The sequence below is a fragment of the Eschrichtius robustus genome, chromosome 1 (genome assembly GCF_028021215.1).
Source record: "Eschrichtius robustus isolate mEscRob2 chromosome 1, mEscRob2.pri, whole genome shotgun sequence".
Classification (NCBI taxonomy): domain Eukaryota; kingdom Metazoa; phylum Chordata; class Mammalia; order Artiodactyla; family Eschrichtiidae; genus Eschrichtius; species Eschrichtius robustus.
Window position 1 is genome coordinate 146,116,297 of NC_090824.1, and position 20,798 is coordinate 146,137,094.

Consider the following 20,798-nt stretch of genomic DNA (forward strand, 5'->3'; position numbering starts at 1 on the left):
AGAAGCCATGACAACAGGCCTTCTGACGGGAGGTGAGCAACTGATGCTCTGCCTTCTCTCAGCAGTCCTTTAGATATTCGTCATTTCTTCATTCCTTGACACATTATTTATGTATGCATTCATACACAGATCCACACGTCCACTGGTTCATTTGTGTTTGTTAGTATATATAGAGGAAGGGAGGGAGAAAAATAAGGAGCTAGGGAGGTAGGGACCTAGGAAGGTAGGTAGATGGGTTGGTAAGTAGGTTGGTAGATAGGTAGGTAGGTAGGTGTTAGGTATGCGTTTCAGATAGGTATTTATGTCAATGCATATAGGTACATTTGGTCACTCTTTGTGTTTATGCATGTATCCCTGTTTGTATGTCTTGTAGTATCATCTGATGCATGAAGATGTACATGCAACTACACCCAATGCCTAACGCTATGGACTAGGGGTTGACACAAATGTCCTACTCCTCTCTAGGCAGACAACGTCCCCAGGGAAAGGAAGATCTGAGTTTGGACTGCTGCCTATGGTGAAACCAATGTCAGCCTTGGTCCAACACCTGGAAAAGATAGAAAGTCACGTCTTTTTGAGCATCCTCATTTCCAGAAAGCATCTGAGGTAAGACTACTCAAGTGCCAGGGCACGGAGGTGTGGGGATTGCCTCGGTCGAGTCAATGATGAAAACGCATATGGTCCTGAAGAGACATTATGACCTAACAATCATGCTCAATAGGATTATGCTGAGGCCCAGTGGAGGTGGCCATCCAGGGGCCAGAGTTTAGGGATTCTCCTGTCCCTTCCAGAGCCCTGAGGTGTGGGTGTGGAGGCCCCTATCCCTCGAGGAAGCCCTTGAGACTCTACCACGTCAAGGGGCTTCCATGTGGCGAAGACATGGTCTTGTCTTTGGCTTTATTTCCTGATGCCTGGTTCCACAGACCACCCAAAGGCCGTAGGTGGGGCCTTTCCTTAGCTCTTTCTCTTCAAATTATGTCTTTCAGTCAGACGTTCTGGCAAGTGTCTCACCATGGCCTGAATGATTCGAGGAGAGTGGCTCTCTTTGATTTTTGACACAGGCCCCAGTGGACGTTGGACAGTTGGGGAGGCCCGGACAGTTGGGGAGGCCCATCTCAAAGCTGTCAAGAGGGGGGAAATCCTTTTGGGAACCTCAGTCCTTGCAAAGGGAGGATTTCTGCTGTGGCACCACATCTAAGGACTAGCTTCTCAGCCACTTAAAAGCCTTTCATTAGAACTGAGTTCTAGTCAGGTTGCACATGGAGGCAACGTTTCCTTCCCTGAGCCCTGGGGAACATCCACACAGGTCTGTGCATACCTGAAGGCAGAGCACGCTGATCTACTGAGGGGACAGTCACTTGTGGTGAGTGTTTTGCAGTCTCCAAGGAACCATCCGTAGGGAAGACTCATGCCCCAGGACAGGAGAAGTTGAGAGAAGTTGAGAGGCAGACAAGAACCCATCAACCAGGTTGTGGCAGGTAGCCAAACCAGCCAGGTAGCTGCTGGCTATTGAGAGAGCTGGAGGACGGCCCCTAAGCTTAAATGGAGCTTGGCCAGGTCGCTTTCAGGGCCCATGGTCTCTTGGTGAGGTCAATTGTTCCTGATGGGCCCTCTGATGGATTTTCCTTCACCCATTCGGGTCCAATGATTCTCCTGGTGAGTTCTCCCTCTGTGGGAGCCACTGCCTTCTAAGAAAGCACCCTCAAGAGGAAAAACCCCTTCAGAGTGTGCCTTCCTAGTAAGGTGTTGAGAGCCCTTCCGAGCCCTGGTATCATATACATCATGAGGCCCTGTCGCCCGAAGTAGAGGGGTGGACCCATGATGTGGGCCGACGAGGGAGTAGTTGCATTGCTGTTATTTGGGTGCCTTCGGTGGATCACAAGAGGGGACACTAAACAAACAGAGGATGGCCTTGTATCTGTCCTTAACGTTCCAATGCAGTGCTTTGCCAGGTTTACTGGTGCTGAGCCCATGGGCCCGTCCCGAGATATCTGCTTCTCCAAGTGTCCATTTTGTTGGACTTCATGGCCTCATTTTCTGTGTGTTAGCAGGAAGGTGGCCAAGCCCAATTTCCCATAGGCTATCCCATGCTTGAACAGACCAGGATCGAGCCTGGAAGAAGATGTCCATTTGCCAAGAAACGTCTGTAGAGTTTAGCTGACCAAGGACCCCTCGACCCAGGCCTTCTGATGGGAGAGCCAAAGATGCTCTGCCTTCACCTGGGAGTCTTCAGGAATTCATCAATTCTTCCTTACCAGGCACATTAGTTTAGTACCTATTCATGCACAGATCCAACTGTCCACTGGTTCCTTTATGTTTCTAAGTCTGGATGGAGGGAAAGAGAGAGAAAAGTAGATAGGGAAGTAGGGAGCTAGAAAGGTAGGTAGGTGGATACTGACGTAGGGAGGTAAATAGTCGTTAGGTATGTGTGTCAGGTAGATGTTTATGTTAATGTGTACAGGTACATTTGGTCACATTTTTTGTTCATGGAAGTGTTCCTGGATGTACAAGACATGTGTCGGTATGTCTTGTATCATCATTCGATGCATGAAGGTGTACACGCATGACCCCCAATGCCTAAGGGTTGAACTAGGAGGTGACACAGCTGTTTTCCTCCTCTCTAGCCAGATAACATCCCCAGGGGAAGAAAGATCTGAGTTAGGCCTGCTGCGTATGGAGCAAGTGTTGTCTGCCTTGGTCCAGCACCTGGAAGAGACAGAAACTCACGTCATTTGGGGCATCCTCATTTTCAGAAAGCTTCGGAGATAAGCCCACTCAGGTGAGGGGGCACGAATGAGTGGGGAGTGCCTCAGTTGTGTCAATGATGTGAACTCGTATGGTTGTTAAGAGAAATGATGGCCTAAAAATCATGTTCAATAGGATTATGCTGAGGCCCAATGGAGGTGGCCATCCAGGGGCAGGAGCGTTGGGATTCTCCTGTCTCTTCCAGAGACCAGGGGTGTGGGTTTGGAGGCCCCCTATCCCTCGAGGAAAGCCCTTGAGACTCTACCGAGTCTAGGGGCTTCCATGTGGTAAAGACGTAGTCCTGTCTTCAGCATGCTTTCCTGATCCCTGGTTCTGATGTCCACCTGGCAGCCATAGGCGGGACCTTTCCTTAGCTCTTTCTCTTCCTATTGTGCCTTTCAGTCAGACGTTCTGGCAAGGGCCTCACCATGGCCTGAATGATTCGAGGTGAGTGGCTTTCTTTTTTAGACAGTGACCCCAGTGGACCTTGGACTATGGGGGTGGGCCATCTCAAAGCCTTCAAGAGGGAGGAGTCCTTTCGGGAACCTCAGTCCTCACAAAGAGGGGAACACTGCTGCCCCACCACATCTAAGAACTAGCTTCTCAGGCACTTAAAAGCCTTTCATTAGACCTGTGTTCTAGTCAGGCTGCACATGGAGGCAACGTTTCCTTTCCTGGGCCCTGGTGGAACATCCACACAGGTCTGTGTGCACCTCAAGGCAGAGGATGCTGATCTACTGAGGAGACACTCACTTTTGGTGTTTGCTTTGCAGTCTCAAAAGGACTATCAGTAGGGAAGAACCGAGCCCCAGGACAGGAGAAATTGAGAGGCAGGCAAGAAACTGTCCACAGGGTTTTGGCAAGTACACGCTGCTGGCTACTGAGAGAGCTGGAGGACATCCCCTGAGCTTAAATGGAGCTTGGCCAGGTCACTTTCAGGGATGGTGATGTCTTGGTGAGGCCAATTACACCTGATGGGACCTCTGATGGATTTTCCTTCACCCAATCGGGTCCAGTGATTCTCATGGGGAGTTCTTCCTCTCTAGGAGCCACTACCTTCAAAGAGAGCACCCTCAAGAGGAAATAACCCTTCTGAGGGGGCACTCCTAGTAAGGCTGTTGAGAGCCCTTCCAAGCCCTGGTATCATCTCGATTGTGAGGCCTTGTTGCCCGAAGTAGAGTGGTGGCTACATGATGTGGGCTGAGGAGGGAGTAGGTGTACTGCTGTTGTTTGGGGGCATTTGGTGGGCCACTAGAGGGGATGCTGCACCAACAGACAATGGCTGTTGTCCCCGGTCTGAAGGTTCCTATTCAGGGCGTTGCCAGGTTGACTGGTGCTAAGTCCATGGGCCCGTCTCCAGATATCTGCTTCTTCCAGCATCCTTTCCATGGAATTCATGTCCACGTTTCCTTTGTGTTGGCAGGCAAGTGGCTAAGTCCAATGTCCCATCGGCCACCCCATGTTTTCACAGACCACCATCGAGCCTGGAGGAACATGTCCATTCTGCAAGCCACATCTGTAGAGTTTTGCTGGCCAAGAAGCCCTCGCCCCAGGACTTCTGATGAAAGGAGAGGCAATGATGCTCTGCCTTCACCTCAGAGTCTTCAGGGATTCATCTATTCTTCCTTCCTGGAAACATTAGTTTAGTACATATTCATGCACAGATCCAATTGTCCACTGGTTCCTTTATGTTTCTAAGTCTGGATGGAAGGAAGGAGAGAGAAAAGTAAGGATAGGAAGGTAGGGAGCTAGAAAGGTAGGTAGGTGGGTCAGGAGGTAGGTAGGTTGATAATTGTTATGTATGCGTGTCAGGTAGATGTTTATGTTAATGCGTACAGGTATATTTGGTCACATTTTGTGGTCATGGAAGTGTTCCTGGATATACAAGACATGTGTTGGTATGTCTCATAGCATCATTCGATGCATATAGGGGTACACGCATTACCCCCCAATGCCTAACGGTATGGACTAGGAGTTGACATAGCTGTCCTACTCCTCTCTAGCCAGATAACATCCCCAGGGGAAGGACAATCTGAGTTTGAGCTGCTGCCTATGGAGCAAGCGATGTCAGACTTGTTCCAGCACCTGGAAGAGACAGAAAGTCACGTCCTTTTCAGCATCCATATCTCCAGAGAGCATCTGAGGTAAGCCTACTCAGGTGCCATGGCACAGATGCATAGGGAGTGCCTCAGCTGGGTCAATGACGAGAACTCATATGGTCATGAAGAGAGATGAGGACCAAAAATCATGCTCAATAGGATTACACTGAGGTCCAAAGGAGGTGGCCATCCAGGGGCCAGAGTTTGGGGAATATCCTGTCTCTTCCAGAGCCCAGAGGTGTGGGTGTGGAGGCCCCCTATCCCTAGAGGAATGCCCTTGAGACTCTATCGTGTCTAGGGGCTTCCAAGTGGCAAAGACGTTGTCCTGTCTTCACCTTGCTTTCTTAATCCCTGTTTCCAATGCCCACCTGGAGGCCATAGGTGGGGCCTTTTCTTAGCTCTTTCCCTTCAAATTGTGACTTTCATTCAGATGATCTGGCAAGGGTCTCCCCACGGCCTGCATGATTCGAGGTGAGTGGCTCTCTTTGATTTTTGGCAGAGTCCACAACGGACGTTGGACTATGGGGGAGGCCCACCTCAAAGCCGTGAAGGGAGAGAGTCTTTTCAGGAACCTCAGTCTTAGGAAAGTGAGGGATTTCTGCTGTGGCACCACATCAAAGGACTAGTTTCTCGGGCACTGAAAAGCCTTTCATTAGACCCGAGTTCTAGTCGGGTTGCACCTGGAGGCAACGCTTCCTTCCCTGGGCCCCTGGGGAACATACACACAGGTCCCTGCACACCTCAAGGCAGAGCACACTGATCTACTGAGGAGACAGTTACTTGTGATGTGTGCTTTGCCATCTCCAAAGAACCATAGGTAGGGAAGAATCATGCCCCAGGCCAGGAGATAGTGAGAGTCATTCAAGAACCCGTCCACCGGGTCTTGGTAGGTATATGCTGTTTGCTATTGAGAAGCTGAAGGGCAGCCCCTGAGGTTTAATGGGACTTGGCCAGGTCACTTTTAGGGATGGTGGTGTCTCAGTGAGGCCAGTTGTTCTTGATGGGCCCTCTGATGGGTTTTGCCTCCCACTCTCATCCAGTGATCCTCCGGGGAGTTCTTCCTCTGTGAGGCCACTGCCTTCGAAGAGAGCACCCTCCAGAGTAGAAACTCCTTCTGACTTTCCATTTCTAGTAAAGCTGTTGAGAGCCCTTAGGAGCCCTGGTATCGTCTCCATTGTGAGCCCCTGTTTCCCTGAAGTAGAGTCATGGTCCCATGATATGGACTTAAGATGGAGTAATTGCACTGCTGTTGTTTGTAGGCCTTGGGCATGCAATGGATGGAGATGCTGCACCAATAGACAGTAGCTCTTTTCCAGGCCTGAACGTTCCCATTCAGGTCTCGCCAGTTTCACTGGTGCTGAGCCCATTTGCCCATCTCCATATATCTGCTCCATTGATCACCCAATTTTGGGGACTCATGCCCTCGTTTTTGAGTGTTGGTGGGCAAGTGGCGAAGCCCAATGTGCCATCAGCCACCCCGTGCTTGCACAGACCAGGATCGAGCCCGGAGGAACATCTCCATTCCACAAGACACGTCCATAGAGCTTGGCTGGCCAAGAAGCCCTGGCCCCAGGCCTTCTGATGGGAGGAGAGCCAATGATGCTCCGCCTTCACCTGGGAGTCTTTAGCAATTCATCAATTCTTCCTTCCCTGATACATTAGTTCTGTACCTATTCATGCACAGATCCATTGGCCAATGGTTCATTTATGTTTGTAAGTCTGGGAGGAGGGAGGGAGACAGAAAAGTAAGGAGATAGGGAGGTAGGGAGCTAGAAAGGTAGGTAGTTGGGTCGGGAGGTAGGTAGGTAGATAGGTATTAGCTGTGCGTTTCAGGTAGGTGTTTATGTTAATGCGTACAGGTACATTTGGTCAGATTTTGTGTTCGTGGAAGTGTTTCTGGGTGTACAAGACATATGCTGGTATGTCTTGTAGCATCATTTGATGTATATAGGGGTCCATGCATGACTCCCTGATGCCTAACGGTATAGACTAGGAGTTGACACAGCTGTCCTACTCTTCTTTAGCCAGACAACGTCCCCAGGGGTAGGATGATCTGACTTTGGCCTGGTGCCTATGGGGCAAGTGATGTCAGCCTTGGTCCAGCTCCTGGAAGAGACAGAAAGTCATGTCCTTTGGGCAGCCACATTTCCAGAGAGCATCTGAGGTAAGCCTACTCATGTGCCAAGGAATGGATGTATAAGGAGTGCCTCAGTTGGGTCAATGATGAGAACTCATATGGTCCTGAAGAGAGATGATGACCTAAAAATCATGCTCAGTAGGATTACGCTGATGCCCAAAGGAGGTGGCCATCCAGGGGCCAGAGTTTGGGGAATATCCTGTCTCTTCCAGAGCCCAGGGGTGTGGGTGTGGGTGTGGGTGTGGAGGCCCCCTATCCCTCGAGGAATGCCCTTGAGGACATCCAGGGCCTGGAGGTTGGAGATTCTCTTGTCCCTTCCAGAGCCCTGGAGTGTGGGTTTGGAGGCCCCCTATTCCTGGAGGAAATCCCTTGGGACTCTACCTTGTCTAGGGGCTTCCACATGGTGAAGATGTGATCCTGTCTTTCGCTTTCTTTCCTGATCCCTGGTTCCTCTGCCTGCCCGGAGGCCATAGGCAGGACCTTTCCTTAGCTCTTCCTCTTCAAATTGTGTCTTTCAGTCAGACATTCTGGCAAGGGTCTCACTACAGCCTGAATGATTCGAGGTGAGTGGCTCTCTTTGATTTTTGACAGAGGCCCATTGGAAGTCGGACTATGGGGAAGGCCCACCTCAAATTCATCAAGAAGGGGGAGTCCTTTCGGGAACCTCAGTCCTCGCAAAGGAGGGGATTTCTGCTGTGGCACCACATATAAGGACCAGTTTCTCAGGCACTGAAAACGCTTTCATTAGACTTGAGTTCTAGTCAGGTTGCACCTGGAGGCAACGTTTCTTTCCCTGGGCTCCTGGGGAACATCCACACAGATCTGTGAGCACCAGAAGGCAGAGCACGCTGACTTACTGAAGGAACAGTCACTTGTGGTGTGCTTTGCCATCTCCAAAGAGCCATCAGTAGGGAAGAATCGTGCCCCAGGACAGGAGAAGTTGAGAGGCAAGCAAGAACCCGTCCACTGGGGCTTGGTAGGTAGATGCTGCTGGCTATTGAGAAAGCTAAAGGGCGGCCCCTGAGCTTTAATGGGAGTTGACCAGGTTACTTTCAGGTATGGTGGGGTCTCGGTGAGACGAGTTCTTCCTGATGGGACCTGTGATGGATTTTGCTTCACCCACTAGTGCCCATTGAGTCTCTTGGGGAGTTCTTCCTCCCCAGGAGCCACTGCCTTCAAAGAGAGCATCCTCAAGAGGAGAAACCCCTTCTGAGTGTGCATTCCTAGTAAGGCTGTTGAGAGCCCTCCAAGCCCTGATATCATCTCCATCGTGAGGGCCTGTTTACCAAAGAAGAGGAGTGGCCCCATGACGTGGGCTGAGGAGGGAGTACGTGCATTGCTGTTGTTTGGGGGCCTTCCGTGGGCCACAAGAAGGGACGCTGAACGAACAGACGATGGCTCTTGTCCCTGGCTTGAACGTTCCCATGCAGGGCTTTGCCAGGTGGACTGCTGCTGAGCCCATGGGACCATCTCCAGATATCTGATTCTTCCAGCATCCATTCCGTGGGACTTCCTGGCCCCATTTTCTGTGTGTTGGTGGGCAAGTGGTCAAGCCCAGTGTCCACCACCCCATGATTGCACAGACCAGGATCGAGTCCAGAGGAACATCTCCATTCCGCAAGACACGTCCATAGAGTTTTACTGGCCAAGAAGCCCTTGCCCCAGGCCTTCTGATGGGAGGAGAGCCAACGATGCTCTGCCTTCACCTAGGAGTCTTTAGCGATTCATCAATTCTTCCTTCCCTGACACATTAGTTATGTAACTATTCATACACAGATCCACTTGTCCACTGGTTCCTTTATGTTTGTATGTATGTATGGAGGGAGGGAGAGAGAAAGGCAAAGAGGTAGAGAGGTGGGGAGCTAGAAATGTAGGTACGTGGGTTGGTAGGTAAGTAGGCAGATAGGTAGGTAGATGAATGTTAGGTATGCGTTTCAGGTAGGTGTTTATTTTAATGCATAAAAATACATTTGGGCACACTTTGTGTTCATGGAAGTGTTCCTAGATGTACAAGACATCTATTGGTATGTCTCATAGCATCATTCAATGCATGTACGTGTACATGCATGACCCCCTAATGCCAACGGTATGGACTTGGATTTGACACAGCTGTCCTGCTCCTCTCTAGCCAAAGTCCCCATGGGAAGGAAGACCTGAGTTTGGTCCACTGCCTATGGAGCAAGCGATGTCAGCCTTTGTCCACCACCTGTAAGAAACAAAAACTCAGTTCCTTTTGGGCATCCTCATTTCCAGAAAGCATGTGAGGTAAGCCTACTCAGGTGCCAGGGCACAGATGAGTGGGGAGTGCCTTGGTTGGGTCAATGATGAGAACTCATATGGTCCTGAAGAGACATTATGACCTAACAATCATGCACAATAGGATTACACTGAGGCCCAAAGGAGGTGGCCATCCAGGGGCCAGAGTTTAGGGATTCTCCTGTCCCTTCCAGAGCCCTGGAGTGTGGGTGTGGAGGCCACCTATCCCTGGAGGAGAGCCCTTGGGACTCTACCATGTCTAGAGGCTTCCATGTGGCAAAGACGTGATCCTGTCTTCAGCTTTCTTTCCTGATCCGTGGTTCCACCGCCTTCCCGGAGGCCCTAGGCGGTGCCTTTCTTTAGCTCTTTCTCTTCAAATTGTGTCTTTCAGTCAGACGTTCTGGCAAAGGTCTCTTCACAGCCAGAATGATTTGAGTGAGTGGCTGTATTTGATTTTTGACAGAGACCTCAATGGACTTTGGGTTATGGGGGAGGCCCACGTCAAAGCCGTCAAGAGGTGGTAGTCCTTTCTGGAACCTCAGTCCTCGCAAACGGGGGATTTCTGCTATGGCACCACATCTAAGGACTCAGATCTTGGGCAATGAAAAGCATTTCATTAGATCTGAGGTCTAGTCAGGCTGCACATGGAGATATTTCCTTCCCTGGGTCCCTGGGGAACATCCACACAGGTCCGTGCCCACCCCAAGGCAGAGCACACTGATCTACTGAGGGGACAGTCACTGTGATGTGTGCTTTGCCGTCTCCAAAGAACCATCGGTAGGGAAGAATCATGCCCCAGGCCAGGAGGTGGTGAGAGGCATTCAAGAACCAGTCCACTGGCTCTTGGCAGGCAGACGCTGCTTGCTTTTGAGAAGCTGAAGGGCAGTCCCTGAGCTTTAATGGGACTTGGCCAGGTCACTTTTAGGGATGGTGGTGTCTCAGTAAGGCCAGTTGTTCCTGATGGGCCCTCTGATGGGTTTTGCCTCCCACTCTCATCCAGTGATCCTCCTGGGGAGCTCTTCCTCTGTGGGAGCCAATGCCTTTGAAGAGAGCACCCTCCAGAGTAGAAACTCCTGACTGTCCAATTTTAGTAAAGCTGTTGAGAGACCTTAGGAGCCCTGGTATCATCTCCACCATGAGCCCCTGTATGCTTGAAGTAGAGGCATGGCCCCATGATATGGGCTTAGTATGGAGTAATTGCATTGCTGTTGTTTGCAGGCCTTGGGCATGCCATGGATGGAGACGCTGCACCAATAGTCAATGGTTCTTGTCCCGGCCTGAACATTCCCATTCAGGGCTTTGCCAGTTTCACTGGTGCTGAGCCCATTTGCCCATCTCCATATATCTGCTTCCTTGATCATCCAATTTTGGGACTCATGTCCTCGTTTTTTGAGTGTTGGTGGGCAAGTGGCCAAGCCCAATGTGCCATCAGCTGTGCTTGCAGAGAACAGGATCAAGCCCAGAGGAACATCTCTGTTCCCCAAGACTCATCCTTAGAACTTTGCAGGCTGAGAATCTCTCACTTTAGAAGGAGAGCCAATGATGCTCTGCCTTCTGTTGGAAGTTTTTTAGGGATTCGTCATTTCTACATATCTTGACACGTTATTCATATATACATTCATGCACTGATCCACTCGTCCACTGGTTCCTTCATGTTTGTAATAACGTATGGAGGGTTGGAGGGAGGGAGAAAAGTAAGGATTTAGGGAGGTAAGGAGTAGAGAGGTAGGTATGTGTTTTGGTAGGTATGTAGGTAGATACTTAGGTTTTAGGTATGCGTTTCAGAAACTTGTTTATGTAATGTGTATAGGTACATTTTGTCACTCTTTGTGTTCCTGAATGTATCACTGTTGGTGTGTCTTGTAGCATCATTTGATCCATGAAGGTGTATCATGCATGACTCCCAATTCCTAAAGTGATGGAGTAGGAGTTCTCACTGCTGTCCTACTCCTCTCTAGCCAGACCACTCCCCAGAGGAATTCAGTTCCTTGTTTGGCCTGCTTCCCATGGGTCAATCAATGTCAGCCTTGGTCCAGCACCTGGAAGAGACAGATACCCACTTCTTTTTGGGCACCCTCATTTCCAGAAAGCATCTGAGGTAAGGTTACTCAGGTGCCAGTGCACCAATGTGTGGGGAGTGCCTTGGTTGGGTCTATGATGAGAACTCATATGGTCCTGAAGAGAGAGGATGACCTAAATGTCATGCTCAATAGGATTACACTGAGGCGCAATGGAGGTGGCCATCCATGGGCAGGAGGTTGGGGATCCCCCTGTCCCTTACAGAGCCCTGGGCTGTGGGTATGGGGGAAGGAAAGCCCTTGAGACTTTACCGTGTTTAGGGGCTGCCACATGGCCAAGACATGGTCTTGTCTTTGGCTTTCTTTCCTGATCCCTAGTTCCACCGCCTGCCCAGATGCCATAGGCGTGACTTTTCCTTATCTCTTTCCTTTGATTTGTATTTTTCTCTTATACCTTCTGGCAAGGTTTTTCCACGACCTGAATATTTCGAGGTGAGAGACTGTCTTTGGTCCTTGGCACAGGCTTCAGAGGACTTTGGACTATGAGGGAGGCCCATCTTAAAACATCAGGAGGGGGGATTTATTTTGGGAACTGCAATCCTCATAAAGATGGGATTCCTTCTCTGGTGCCATTTCTACATTCTAGGATCTCAGGCTCTGAATAGCCTTTTGTTAGACTTGAATTCTGGTCAGATTGCACATGGAGTAAATGTTTCCTTCCCTGGCACCCTGACATACATCCCCACACGTTCCTGCGCATTTGGAGGCATAGAATGCTGATCTGTTGAGGGGACAGTCACTTGTGGTGTGTGCTTTGTGGTTTCCCAAGAATCTATTATATGGTATGATCTAGCCCCAGCCTGGACTCATTCAGATGCATTCATGAACCAGTCCACCGATCTTGGTTTGTAGACATTGCTGCTTATTACTTGAGCTGAAATGTGGCCCCTGATATTATGTAGGGCTTTGCCAGGACATTTTCAGGGATAGTGGGCTCTCGTTAATGCCAGTTGGTTTTGATGGGGCCTTCTCTTTGTTTTCCTACTTTCAGTGGGTCCCACTGCATTTCATGTGGAATCTTTTTCTCTGTGGACACTACCCTCTTATATTGCCTCCCACCCCCACAGTTCGGGAAAATCTGTTTACAGCTCTTTGGTGCCATTGTATCATCTCCAACGTTAGACCATTTTGAGGCATGAGTTAGAGTGGTGGCTCAAGATGTGGTCCTAGGGAGGAGTAGTTGCCTTTCTGTTTTTTGTTGTTCATTGTCTGGTCATGGATGGGGTCCCAAAACTAAAAGTTGTTGGCTCTCTTTTCAGGCCTGAAAGTTCCCTTGCATGTTTTTGCCAGTTTGACTGATGGTGAGCCCATGGGCCAGTCTCCAGATATTTGCTTCCTAGAGCATAAATCCACGTGACTTCACAGCCACATTGTCTGTGTGTTTATTGACAAGAATACAACCCCAATGTCCTGTCTGCTACCCATTGTTTTAAGAGACAATGAAGAACCAGTATGAATTTCTTCATTCTTTAATCATCCTATGTTGAATGAATCAACTATTGCATGATTAGTGATTCTTTTTGTGCATTTAATGTATATTTCTCTTTAGATATGAAGGAATGTCAAACATAAGTCATTTACCTATAAAAATTTTATGTCTAATCATTTAATACTCTCCATTGTTTTTCTTTTAGTTAAAGACTATTTAGTAAGATGACTTTTTGGACATTGTTTTTGATTGTACTTTTACCATCAGATCTTCCTGCATTCAATCTGGTCACTTGTACACCAAAATTAAAGCTTTCCATTCCGGGTAAGAGTTTTCTGGAACTGTTTTATTTATATTTGTGAATAGTCATGTTTTGTGTTTTTGATAAAAATTAGTTATTTCTTGAATAAATTCTTAATATCTGATCCTAATTAGCAGGAAGTTTCCAAATGTTTGAGTTTCATTTTAGTACCCCTCAGTTTTTAATGCTTTGGAATTTTGATACTAATTCATGGTGCTTTTTGTTCTCATTTTTTCTTTCTGCATGTCTGGTTAATAGGTGATATCCCAGTCTATGATGTTATGTGAGTGACAGCACCGATGTACCACGTGGTGGCTGTAAAATTCCGAATAAAACATTAGACAAGTGAAAAACAGGGCTCTCTGATAGTTTTATTCAATTGGGAAGCATAAATATTATAATGGGTTTTCTTCTCATAAAAGACTGGCCTACTTTCCAAGATTCTTATGAGAAATTTTTTGTTTTTCTTCTGAATTTGCTTTAATTGAAACTTGAGAAATTTTGTTATTCTATGGTGATATTTATTATAACCTAAAAATGTTTAGACATATTCATTCCTATTGTATATTTCCAGGGTGGTTATAGTGTTGTGATATGTTTTAATCATTGGCAAACTACTCACAATTAAGAGACCCAGGCAATTGAGGTCTCAAGTTTGAGATTCATATATATGCTTTGCCTATGATATGTGATCTTGGATAAAATATAGGCAAACTGATATCCCTTTTAATGTTCCTGACTTTTACATTGTTTTACTTCTTTCCTTAGAAAGGAAGTACATGATGTGATTAATTATTATTGTTCTTGATATTGCATCCTTGAAGATATGCAAGTCCAAGGACTTGTCAAATATCTGTTTATGTCTGTGATTGATATATCTCTAGTCTACAACAGAAGTATTTTGGACTTTTTAGAGTAAGAAAAATATTCCTTGTGTAGAAATTATAGAATAGTCCACATGAACAATACATACCTGAGAGATAAGTTCTCATCCCTGACTACTGTTATTTTCAAATTGAATAATAATGAAAAAATGAAATCTCAGTCTCCTGAAACACCTGGTAGCTACCCAGGAATGTTGTAATAAATGTTCCAGTCTCCAGTTTACTCTAACACCAGGGCTTAAGGATACATATATCTGGTAAGAATTTTCAGGACAAATGATTATATCTGTGGGTAGTTTTATAGTTCAAATCAATAAGAGCTTTTCTTTTTCCCCAGAATTATTGACGAATAATTGACAAATATAATTGAATATATTTCAGATGTACAACATGATGGTTTGATACACTCTACATCATAATATAAATACCAAGATGCAGACAATTAACACATCCATCCCCCACCCCACAGTTAATTCGTGTGTGTGTGTGTGTGTGTGTGTGTTGAAAATGCTTAAAATCTTCCCCAAAATTTCAAGTATGCAATACTGTATTCTTAACTATATTCACCATGCTGTATATTAGATCTATATACTAGATTAAATTAGTTACTAATCTAGTAACTAAAAGTTTGTACCCTTTGATCTATATCTTCCTAATTCCCCCTCCCCTCTATCCCCTGGTATTCTATTCTGTGTCTATAAAATTGGCCTTTTAAAAGATTCTACACATAAGTGATACCATACTGTATTTTTGTATCTTTGTCTGGGTTTTTTCATTTTGCATACTGCCCTCCAGGTTCATCCATGTAATCATAAATCACAGAATTTTCTTATTTTCTATGCATAATATATCATTATTTCATATATGTATACATCTTCTTTTTCAATTTATCTATGAATGGACATTGTTTCCATATCTCGCCTGTTGTAAATAATGCTACAAAGAACATGGAAGTGCAGATATCTCTTTGAGATACTGATTTCATTTCCTTTGGCTATATACCCAGGAGTCAGATTGCTGGATCATATAATATTCTATTTTAAATTTGTTGAGAAAACTCCATACTGTTTTTCATAATGGTGATAACTCATTGTAGTTTTGATTTGCATTTCCCTAATGATTAATTATATTGAGCTTCTTTTGCATTTGTCTTCATTGGAAATATATATATTCAGGTCTTTTGCCCAATTTTAATTGAATGATGATGATTGCTATTGAGTTGTACGAGTTCGTTATGTATTTGTGTATTCATCATTTATCACATACATGGTTTGCAAATATTTTCTCCCATTCTGTAGGTTGTCTTTTCAATTTACTAGTTGTTTCCTTTGCTGTGCAGAAGCTTTTCAATTTGATGTAGTCCCACTTGTTTAGTTTTACTTTTGTTGCCTGCACTTTTAGTATCATATCAAAAATTTATGGCCAAAACCAACATCAAGAACCCTTTTACCCGTGTTTTCTTCTAGGAGTTTTATGGCTTCAGGTCTTATGTTTAAGTCTTTAATACATTTTGTGTTAACATTTGTGAATGGTGTAAGGTGGGGGTCCAGTTTCATGCTTTTGCATGTGGTGATGGAGTTTTCCCAACACCACTGATTGAAGAGACTATTTTTCCATTGTGTATTCTTAGTTCCCTTGTTGAAGGTCCATTGAATATATATGTGTGGGTTTATTTCTGGGCTCATTATTCTGTTCAATTGATCTATATATTTGTCTTTATGCCGGTAACATACTTTTTAAATTATTGTAGCTTTTATTTTATTTTTAAAATTTTATTTCACATTGAAGTATAGTGGATTTACAATGTTGTGCTAGTTTCAGGTGTACAGCAGAGTGATTTAGTTATACATATACATATATCTATTATTTTTCACATTTTTTCCCATACAGGTTATTACAGAATATTGAGTAGAGTTCCCTGTGCTATACAGTAGGTCTTGTTGATTATCTATTGTATATATAGTAGTGAGTGTATCTGTTAATCCCAAACTCCTAATTTATCCCTCCCCCCACCTTTCCCCTTTGGTAACCATAAGTTTGTTTTCTAAGTCTGTGAGTCTGTTTCTGTTTTGTAAATAAGTTCAGTTGTATAATTTTTTAGATTCCATATATAAGTGATAACATGTGATAATTGTCTTTCTCTGTCTGACTTACTTTACTCAGTATGATAATCTCTAGGTTCATCCATGTTGCTGCAAGTGGCATTATTTCATACTTTTTTATGGCTGAGTAATATTCTATTGTACATATATATCACATCTTCTTTATCCATTCATCTGTCAATGGACATTTAGGTTGTTTCCATGTCTTGGGTATTATAAATAGTGCTGCAATGAACATTGGGGTGCATGTATCTTTTCAGATTATGGATATATATTCTCTGGATATATACCCAGTAGTGGGATTGTTGGATCATATAGTACCTCTATTTTTAATTTTTAAGGAACTTCCATACTATTCTCCATAGTGGCCATAGCACTTTACATTCCTACCAACAGTGTAGGAGGATTCCCTTTTCTCCACACCCTCTCTAGCATTTATTGTTTATAGACTTTTTCATGAAGGCTTTTCTAACTGGTGTGAAGTGATACTTCATTGTAGTTTTAATTTGTATTTCTGTAATAATTAGTGATGTTGAGCATTTTTTCACATGCTTTTTGGCCATCTGTATGTCTTCTTTGGAGAAATGTCTATTTACATCTTCAGCCCATTTTTTTTATTGTGTTGTTTGTTTTTTTATATTGAGCTGCCTGAGCTGTTTGTATATTTTGGAAACTAAGCCCTTGTCAGTTGTATCATGTGCAAATATTTTCTCCCATTCTCTGGATTGTCTTTTCATTTTGTTTATGGTTTCCCTTGTTGTGAAAAAGCATTTATGCTTAATTAGGTCCCATTTGTTTATTTTTGTTTTTATTTTCATTACTCTAGATGATGGATCCCAAAAGATATTGCTGCAATTTATGTCAAAGAATGTTCTGCCTATATTTCCCTCTAAGAGTTTTATAGTATCTTGTCATACATTTAGGTGTTTAATCCATTTTGAGTTTATTTTTGTGTATGGTGTTAGATAATGTTCTGATTTCACTCTTTTACATGTAACTGTCTGGCACCACTTATTGAAGAGGCTGTCTTTTCTCCATTGTATAGTCTTGACTACTTTGGCATAGATAAGTTGACCATAGGTGTATGGGTTTATTTCTGGGCTTTCTATCCTGTTCCATTGATTTATAAGTCTGTTTTTGTGCCAGTACCAAACTGTTTTGATTACTGTAGCTTTGTAGTATAGTCTGAAGTCAGGGAGCCTGATTCCTCCAGCTCCTTTTTTCTTTCTCAAGATTGCTTTGGCTATTTGAGTCTTTTAGGTTTCCATACAAATTTTAAGATTTTTTTGGTTCTAGATCTGGAAAAAATGTCATGGGTAATTTGATAAGGATTACATTGAATCTGTAAATTACCTTGGGTAGTATAGTCATTTTGACAATATTGATTCTTCCAATCCAAGAACATGGTATATCTTTCCACCTGTGTGTGTCATCTTCAATTTCTTTTATCAGCATCATATATTTTTCTGAATACAGGTCTTTTACCTCCTTAGATAGGTTTATTCCTAGGTATTTTATTCTTTTTTATGCAGTGGTAAAGGGGATTGCTTCCTTAATTTCTCATCATTCCTTGCTAGTGTATAGAAATGCAACAGATTCCAGTGTGTTAATTTTGTATCCTGCAACTTTACTGAACTTATTGATGAGTGCTAGTAGTTTTCTGCTAGCATCTTTAGGATTTTCTACATATAGTGTCATGCATCTGCAAACAGTGACAGATTTACTTCTTCTTTTCCAATTATTTCTTTTTCTTCTCTGATTGCCATGGCTATGACTTCCAAAACTATGTTGAATAAAATTGGCAAGAGGACATCCTTGTCTTGTTACTGATCTTACAGGAAATGCTTTCAGCTTTTCACCATTACGTATGATGTTAGCTATGGGTTTGACATATATGGCCTTTATTATGTTGAGGTAGGTTCCCTCTCTGCCCACTTTCTGGAGAGTTATTATCATAATGGGTGTTGAACTTTGTCAAATTATTTTTTTGCGTCTATTGAGATGATCATATGGTTTTTTTCCTTCAATTTGTTAATGTGGTGCATCACACTGATTGATGGATTGATCCCTTGATCATTATGTAGTGTCCTTCTTTGTCTCTTGTAACAGTCTTTATTTTAAAGTCTATTTTGTCTGATATGAGTATTGCTACTCCAGCTTTCTTTTGAAAGCTGTGGATTTGTGGATATTGAAAAATTCTTGAGTCCCTGGGAAACATCCCACTTGATCATGGTGTATGATCCTTTATTATGTATTGTTGGATTTGGTTGGCTTGTATTTTTTTTTAAACATCTTTATTGAAGTATAATTGCCTTACAATGGTGCGTTAGCTTCTGCTTTATAACAAAGTGAATCAGTTATACATATACAATATGTTCCCATTTCTCTTCCCTCTTGCATCTCCCTCCCTCCCACCCTCCCCATCCCACCCCTCTAGGTGGTCACAAAGCACCGAGCTGATCTCCCTGTGCTATGCGCCTGCTTCCCACTAGTTATCTATTTTACATTTGGTAGTGTGTATATGTCCATGACACTCTCTTACCCTGTCACATCTCACCCCTACCCCTCCCCATATCCTCAAGTCCATTCTCTAGTAGGTCTGTGTCTTTATTCCCGTCTTGCCACTAGGTTCCTCATGGCCTTTTTTTTTTTCCTTAGATTCCGTATATATGTGTTAGCATACTGTATTTGTTTTTCTCTTTCTGACTTACTTCACTCTGTATGACAGACTCTAACTCCATCCACCTCATTACAAATACCTCCATTTCATTTCTTTTTATGGCTGAGTAATATTCCATTGTATATATGTGCCACATCTTCTTTATCCATTCATCTGTCGATGGACATTTAGGTTGCTTCCATGTCCTGGCTATTGTAAATAGAGCTGCAGTGAACATTTTGGTACATGACTCTTTTTGACCTATGGTTTTCTCAGGATATATGCCCAGTAGTGGGATTGCTCGGTCGTATGGTAGTTCTATTTGTAGTTTTTTAAGGAACCTCCATACTGTTCTCCATAGTGGCTGTATCAATTTACATTCCCACCAACAGTGCAAGAGTGTTCCCTTTCCTCCACACCCTCTCCAGCATTTATTGTTTCTAGATTTTTTGATGATGGCCATTCTGACCGGTGTGAGATGATATCTCATTGTAGTTTTGATTTGCATTTCTCTAATGATTAATGATGTTGAGCATTCTTTCATGTGTCTGTAGGCCATCTGTATATCTTCTTTGGAGAAATGTCTATTTAGGTCTTCTGCCCATTTTTGGATTGGGTTGTTGGTTTTTTTGTTATTGAGCTGCATGAGCTGCTTGTAAATCTTGGAGATTAATCCTTTGTCAGTTGCTTCATTTGCAAATATTTTCTCCCATGCTGATGGTTGTCTTTTGGTCTTGTTTATGGTTTCCTTTGCTGTGCAAAAGCTTTTAAGTTTCATTAGGTCCCATTTGTTTATTTGTGTTCTTATTTCCATTTCTCTGGGAGCTGGGTCAAAAAGAATCTTGCTGTGATGTATGTCATAGAGTGTTCTGCCTATGTTTTCCTCTAAGAGTTTGATAGTGTCTGCCCTTACACTTAGGTCTTTAATCCATTTTGAGTTTATTTTTGTGCATGGTGTCAGGGAGTGTTCTAATTTCATACTTTTACATGTACCTGTCCAATTTTCCCAGCACCACTTATTGAAGAGGCTGTCTTTTCTCCACTGTATATGCTTGCCTCCTTTATCAAAGATAAGGTGACCATATGTGTGTGGGTTTATCTCTGGGCTTTCTATCCTGTTCCATTGATCTATATTTCTGTTTTTGTGCCAGTACCAAACCGTCTTGATTACTGAAGCTTTGTAATATAGTCTGAAGTCAGGGAGCCTGATTCCCCCAGCTCCATTTTTCGTTCTCAAGATTGCTTTGGCTATTCGGGGTCTTTTGTGTTTCCATACAAATTGTGAAATTTTTTGTTCTAGTTCTGTGAAAAATGCCACTGGTAGTTTGATAGGGATTGCATTGAATCTGTAGATTGCTTTGGGTAGTAGAGTCATTTTCACAATGTTGATTCTTCCAATCCAGGAACATGGCATATCTCTCCATCTATTTGTATCATCTTTAATTTCTTTCATCAGTGTCTTATAATTTTCTGTATACAGGTCTTTTGTCTCCTTAGGTAGGCTTATTCCTAGATATTTTATTCTTTTTGTTGCAATGGTAAACGGGAGTGTTTTCTTAATTTCACTTTCAGATTTTTCGTCATTAGTGTATAGAAATGCAAGAGATTTCTGTGCATTAATTTTGTATCCTGCTACTTTACCAAATTCATTGATTAGCTCTAGGAGTTTTCTGGTAGCATCTTTAGGTTTCTCTATGTATAGTATCATGTCATCTGCAAACAGTGACAGCTTTACTTCTTCTTTTCCGATTTGGATTCCTTTTACTTCTTTGTCTTCTCTGATTGCTGTGGCTAACACTTCCAAAACTATGCTGAATAATAGTGGTGAGATTGGGCAACCTTGTCTTGTTCCTGATCTTAGTGGAAATGGTTTCAGTTTTTCACCATTGAGGACAATGTTGGCTGTGGGTTTGTCATATATGGCCTTTATTATGTTGAGGAAAGTTCCCTCTATGCCTACTTTCTGCAGGGCTTTTATCATCAATGTGTGTTGAATTTTGTCGAAAGCTTTCTCTGCATCTATTAAGATGATCATATGGTTTTTCTCCTTCAATTTGTTAATATGGTGTATCACATTGATTGATTTGCGTATGTTGAAGAATCCTTGC

At 43.8% G+C, this 20,798-nt stretch overlaps 6 non-coding genes across 6 annotated transcripts; all 6 read left to right on the plus strand.

Annotated features, from left to right (window-relative positions):
* Window positions 1-656: 656 nt before the first annotated feature.
* On the plus strand, window positions 657-737 carry LOC137750730 (small nucleolar RNA SNORD115). The gene has a single exon (XR_011070546.1). It is a non-coding gene; the product is annotated as a small nucleolar RNA SNORD115 (small nucleolar RNA).
* A 2,078-nt stretch (window positions 738-2,815) lies between these two features.
* On the plus strand, window positions 2,816-2,896 carry LOC137750791 (small nucleolar RNA SNORD115). Its single transcript, XR_011070582.1, has one exon. It is a non-coding gene; the product is annotated as a small nucleolar RNA SNORD115 (small nucleolar RNA).
* Window positions 2,897-4,939: 2,043 nt separating this feature from the next.
* LOC137750633 (small nucleolar RNA SNORD115) lies at window positions 4,940-5,019 on the plus strand. The gene has a single exon (XR_011070510.1). It is a non-coding gene; the product is annotated as a small nucleolar RNA SNORD115 (small nucleolar RNA).
* Window positions 5,020-7,058: 2,039 nt separating this feature from the next.
* LOC137750525 (small nucleolar RNA SNORD115) lies at window positions 7,059-7,139 on the plus strand. The gene has a single exon (XR_011070472.1). It is a non-coding gene; the product is annotated as a small nucleolar RNA SNORD115 (small nucleolar RNA).
* Window positions 7,140-9,296: 2,157 nt separating this feature from the next.
* LOC137750589 (small nucleolar RNA SNORD115) lies at window positions 9,297-9,377 on the plus strand. The gene has a single exon (XR_011070488.1). It is a non-coding gene; the product is annotated as a small nucleolar RNA SNORD115 (small nucleolar RNA).
* A 2,008-nt stretch (window positions 9,378-11,385) lies between these two features.
* On the plus strand, window positions 11,386-11,466 carry LOC137750678 (small nucleolar RNA SNORD115). Its single transcript, XR_011070528.1, has one exon. It is a non-coding gene; the product is annotated as a small nucleolar RNA SNORD115 (small nucleolar RNA).
* The last annotated feature ends 9,332 nt before the right edge of the window (window positions 11,467-20,798 follow it).